Source organism: Lytechinus pictus, chromosome 8 (assembly GCF_037042905.1).
Source record: "Lytechinus pictus isolate F3 Inbred chromosome 8, Lp3.0, whole genome shotgun sequence".
Taxonomy (NCBI): Eukaryota; Metazoa; Echinodermata; class Echinoidea; order Temnopleuroida; family Toxopneustidae; genus Lytechinus; species Lytechinus pictus.
The window spans coordinates 14,320,929-14,326,859 of record NC_087252.1 but is presented as its reverse complement, the minus strand read 5'-3'; the positions used below and the strand labels follow the sequence as shown (position 1 = coordinate 14,326,859).

Here is a 5,931-nt window from a genome sequence, read left to right as displayed (position 1 = left end):
ACTGGTATTATTAATTGCTTCAACTGGAATGCAATTGTTGGAACTGGTCTCCAGTTGATTTTTACTGGTCCAGTTAAAAATGAACTGGCCCAGTAAAAATATACTGGAAACCAGTAAAATTCTACTGGAAACCAGTAAAAAAATTTACTGGTCTTACTGGTTTTTCCTTCTGGGCCATGATATGAATATTCATGATGCGATCTCCTTTTTCGTGATTTTTCTTGACAAATTTTTGTCCATTTCCTCTTTATAATGACATTTCTTGAAGCAATTTTCTAGGGATATCGTCTGAAGGTAATATTCTTCATTTTCTATATAACTTCTAGAAATTAAATGTGATTGGCTAAGAGGCGACGCTCGCTGTACGAAGAACAAAAACGCATGCACGTGTGCAATTTTCTTCACACAGGACAAAATGGAGTTTGTGGCCGATAAACTCTTGCAGTGGGGTCTGGAAAAGTACATTAAAAAATCGTGGGTAATTACTGTATTCATTTTGTATATCATTTCAAATCATCTCTTTAAAAGTCGTAAAATTGTATGGTTTCATATTAGGTATTGATTCAGTATTTCTTCGAAAATTCGAGCGTTAAATTTGAGCGAGTGGCTGCGGTTAGCCGGGCGGCTAGCCAGGCGGCTTCTAGAGAGTAAAAATCATTTATGGCAAGTTCCCCCAAGTCTGCGCAGTCCCCCTTGTAATTGTCTGCGCACACGCGTATTTGCGCGATTCTAGTAAAAGAAGATACGCAACGAACACAGACTTTACACATGCAATACATAGACCACGTCAGGGGGGTGAAACTCCGCTTCTGCATCCGGTCAGAATTGAAGAAAATTTTGGAGGGTCAAAAGTGCACACTGCTCCCATTTTTCGTATCCAAGCCTATGGGCACCGCCACTGTTTTGGTACACCAGCGAAATGAAGGCGTGGTCACGGAACGTCCTTCGCGCATAGCGTAAAAATATGTAAATTAGTATTTTGTCACTAATTAGCATAATGCGCGACCTGATTAATATCGTTTATGGTGTCTGTCAGTGATTACATAATGTCAGATCATTCGTTTTTTTCCTCCTCAGAGTTTTATTATTCATCTATTTTAATGATCTATTTGTTATTGCTTGTTACGATTATTACTGCATCTTTGCTTTGTTTTAGCTGCAAATGGCCAGGATCTTTGCTAAAAAATATTACAGAGAAGGTTCCCAAAGAAAATGTTGCCATATACGATGACATCTCTTTAGGTTTCTGGAGCCCTTTTTTCTTTTTATTGCAGAAAACGAAATGAACCTCTTTTCATAATATAAACAAAGATAATAACAAATCAAATTCTTTTCCATAATTGTAGTCTCCAATATAAGTCCTATTATGAATAGCAGTCCTCGGAGCACTTAATTTTAAATGGCGACTTCTATGTCAAACATCAATAATCATGACCTAGGTATATACCATATTTTAGGGGGGAGGGGGTTCTCAAAATTAAATAGGCAAGAGAGCAAACCGATCGTAGGCTATTTCTTTTTTATTTTCAACTGAAAATGAATCTGGTGTAATTTTCATTTGGAAAGAAAAAATACATTTTATATGTAGGTTTAAAAAATTTGGAGAAATAATTAGCCCCCCCCCCCGTTACCCGTCATGAACAGTAAGGTCTTATAATTGCTTCTTTCAAAACAAACTGAACTTTACCCCCCCCCCCCCATCTCTCTCTCTTTCTGTCTGTCTCTCTCTCAGAAACTGACATAACTATATGCATACAAGCAAATAATTCTCCTGTCATTTTACTTTCTTTCCCACTCTTATCCTTATTTTTCTTGAATAATATTTTAATTGACTGCTGTTTGATCTCATGTAACAGTGGCATCATCACATTTCAGTACAGTGCAACATCTTTTGCCATTTGTGTATAACAGCTCAGAAGCAATATATCATCACAATTAATTGATAAATGAAACTTACCAAGATCAAATTTCTAAAACATTGACATTAACATAAAAATAATAATTAGCATCAACCAAGCATTAAATTGTATTTAAAAAAATGAAGGCAATGCATAGCTAAAAAGGGCTGTTACTGGGTAGGGGTAGTATGGGGTGGGTATATAAATGTACAAAAATGGGATTAAGTACATTTTTCTACATTGTACAATGTTTGTTAAAATTTCATTCAAAGGATCTCGATGAGCCTATAGTTAATATTCCATAAAAGAGCATAAAAACCTTTGATATTCGTTTATTTTCTTCCACAAAAGTTTGTCACTCAAAAAAATTGGTAAATTCCTTTCAAATTTGCTGACAAGAAATAGTCTACTGATGTGAGAGCACTCCTCATAAGGGGGGGGGGTGGGACACAATGCCAGAATCCTAAAGAGTGCCTTCCCCAATCAATACATTAGCGAATCATTAACAAAATTTGATTTGTCTACTGTCACTGTGGTTAGAATTCAATCTATTTTTTAAATATAGTCTATTTATATATTATTGCAGTGGTAGCCCATTTCACATTTTTTTTAAATGAAGATAACAATAAATGCAACTTAATAACCCTACATAATTTATGAAGACTTGAAGTGGCGTACTGTGGGTCACGGCATCGGGGGGGGGGGCACCAGCAAAAATGTTGAGACCGTTTCATATCTCTTCTTGGCACTTATGTTGTGATACCAGTACTTAAACAGCTTAGGAAGTGGGAAACCTGCATGGTAAAAAAGAGAAAAGAACATAAGCTGTAAATTATATTTACTCATCTAGTCCAGTTTAGTAAAAAAAAGATGTAAACTCTATTTTATATCTTCAGTGATAAAACAAGTTTAGCACATGCAGTCACTTTCGTCCCACATCCAGATAAATTCATATATCAATATAACTATCTACAGTATGTTTTGAAAATAAAGAGTGCAAATTAATTCAAATATTTATCAGAATTTTGTGATAACTGTTAATATCTTGGGTTTTTTATGCAAATGCATGTATAGACAGGAGATATGGATAATTAGTATGCAGTGTTAAAAATGTAAATACTGGTGAATCTGAATTCAAACAAATATTAACTCACAATGGAACTTTAACATTACATGATATCGCATCATGTTTCAGCACAATTGGCCATAGCCCACGTACCCCCTCCCAAAAAAGGGGAAATATTTATTTATTTGGTTTTTTTTTTTTTTTTGGGGGGGGGTGATGAGCTTAGATACAGCCTGTATATTATCAAAACAGTAAGCATACCTTGCAATTTTTCCATTCAGATATCCTGTTCCTCATTAGATTGTAACTAACACTTGCTGATCGGCATGGTTCTCAATCTTGTACTTCTGACTAGGTGTGAACTGCTAAGAACTTGGTCCCATTGGATCTGCAATTGACAATTTAAATTTGAGGGTTTTAGCGATAATAAAATTACTCTTCTTAAACAATATTTTTGAAATTTCCAGCTGCCCATATCCCAGGTCTATGTATGAATATTCCAAACTAGAACTAAAAAGTTATCTGGACCCGGAACTTCATTCTCTATCACATAGAGGCATAGGCCTACCTCACTCTGTTTATAAAAGTAAAATGATTCCAACCACATATTTCTACAGCTGTATATAGCTGAATCTGGTCTATGCTGGGCCTGTATAACTTAAGAATCACATCACATTTGAATGAGGTAAACACTAAGAACGTTTTCAAATTACCACCCCAGGCCAGGCCCAGGGTATCCTGTTCAAATAGACTTGATTTAGGTCAGGGTATAGGCTACGCCATTTCATTCAAATCTAAGACTAAGTAACACTTAACACTAATAACAGACACTAATGCCAAGTCAATCGTATTTCAACACTGATTATTCTGAAGTAAAATGTTCCTGAATAAAAGAAAATGCTGAGAATACTTATTCATATGAAGATGAAATAGCGGGGACGGACTAGGCCTAAACTTCAACTTTCAAGCTTGAAGTTTGGGCCTAGTCCGTCCCCGCTATTTTCATACCCCATGACTATATCAACAATCTCGCTAGCCGGCTAGCACCGGCGATATCAAAGGCAGGATCCCGCTCTGACCATATCCCTACATTGACCTAAATTTGAATTGGCCTAAAATCGACAGTTTGTCGTTACTAAAAAACAGGAGGTCGGAAACAAGTCCACATCTACCCCTGATAATTGTCTAATCACAATAAAACTGAAATACAGGTTTACTTTGGACCTACATGAATCATTCCGATGAATGTCTAGATCTACGACAAACTATAGACCCCTAGATATAGTATTTTTGAGAAACTCAATGATCACACTTATTTGGAAGTCAGGCAAAAGAAATATTGAAATTGAGGTTTACATATTACGTACGGTTATACAGGATGAGCCCCGAACCCCGGCAAACATATTACAATTTGCAAGTGAGATCAAAACATGAAAATGAGCGTAACTTACTTTTATTCCTATGGAATGTCATTAGAATAGTATTGATGTTCCCTCCAAGATTTTCTGCTCCAACGAAGTTCACTCAAATACCATGATTTCGAACATCAATTCTATAAACAGATAATTAGTCTAGCTATTTCGTTTCAGAAACTTGAAATTCGCAGAGTCCAAAAGAACGACACTTCGCACAGATATCGTAGGGAATTGTGGGACGGAAAAAATGTTTAATGCATGAGTACATGAATAAAACATTAGCGTTTTATCCAATCATACAAGTGCATTATGCGTATTTTGACGTCATTCTCATGAATAAAACATTGACCCTCCAAAATCAACCTTCAAATTGTCCGCCATTCATCCATACACTAATTCCTCTTGATTACCGTTGATAAAAACCTCGTTCAAATCTTTTCCAGAGTTCCTATGAATTAGTGATGGATGTTTTTCCGTTAATCAAATATCCTTTATTATACCAATATTTTTGTTATATTTATAACATTTTTATTTTAATCACAATTTCAGTCCGAACGCGGGTCTGTTTTTGTGAACCCACGTTGTTTGTGCATGCCCACGTATGGCCTTACGCGTATTGAAAGGAATGATGTTGGGTCGAAAAACAGAATTGTTGTTATTGTTTGTTCCGTGTTTGTTGGGGATGAAACTATGATTGCGACCAGTCACGTTTGACTGTACCGCCAGATAGTTAAGATTAATTAATTAAGGTCAAGGTGAGATAAGAGAAATGAGCAAGGGGCTTTGTGGTGGGGGGGGGGAGGGAGAGAGAGAGAGGGGGGAGTTAAGAGGGCCGAATGGGGATACAGTTTCATCATGCAGTACAGGGCGTCGATGAACACCTTAATTTTTTTCTCCAAAATATGGAAAGTGACAGAATAATCAGAAAAAGGTTGATTGTTTCTGATTTTGAAAAAAAAAAAAAATTCAAACAGAATTAATCAAGATTGCTGTTATTCTTCATGGTTGTAGAATTTAATTTAGTTCTTTCAAACAACTCAAATTTTGATTAGGCCTAATCGTATTTGATTTATTTCACTCTTTTCTTTCGCCCCATTTTTTTTTTCTTCCAAAAAATCAGGGAGCTGAAAAAGATGAGAGCTAGAACCTAAAGATATGGGGTAGCTATGACGTTGGAGAGGGCGCAGCCCCATGCACTTGCAGATCCAGATCGATTTTCATAGGGGACACTTAGAGTAGCCCCTATTTCTTCAATATTTTTTTACAAGCAAAAAAAAAGTCAATGAAGACATCATGCCACCGACAGCTCAGCTGCCTCGTAAAAGGGGGGCGGTCGATTATTTTGAGCATTTTTTTCATTTTGTCCTCAATAGGGGAGCTAGGGGGGGGGTCAATTAATTCTATACACTTCTATTGTGTTTATATATGGGGGGGGTCTGCTATTGAGCATGTTTTTAAAAGGGCTTAATATAACAGAAATTGTATGGTTTTAACACAATAAAATGTATCATGGAGGTTAATACTAAATTAATACATAATTAATGATAATTGT

General features: G+C 36.1%; 1 long non-coding RNA gene across 1 annotated transcript; it reads right to left on the bottom strand.

Moving 5' to 3' along the window:
- Nucleotides 1–2,618: 2,618 nt before the first annotated feature.
- On the bottom strand, nt 2,619–4,747 carry LOC135154869 (uncharacterized). Its single transcript, XR_010294287.1, has 3 exons — nt 4,416–4,747; nt 3,226–3,352; nt 2,619–2,692 (listed from the first exon to the last, which is right to left on the bottom strand). It is a non-coding gene; the product is annotated as an uncharacterized LOC135154869 (long non-coding RNA).
- Between the last annotated feature and the right edge of the window lie 1,184 nt (nt 4,748–5,931).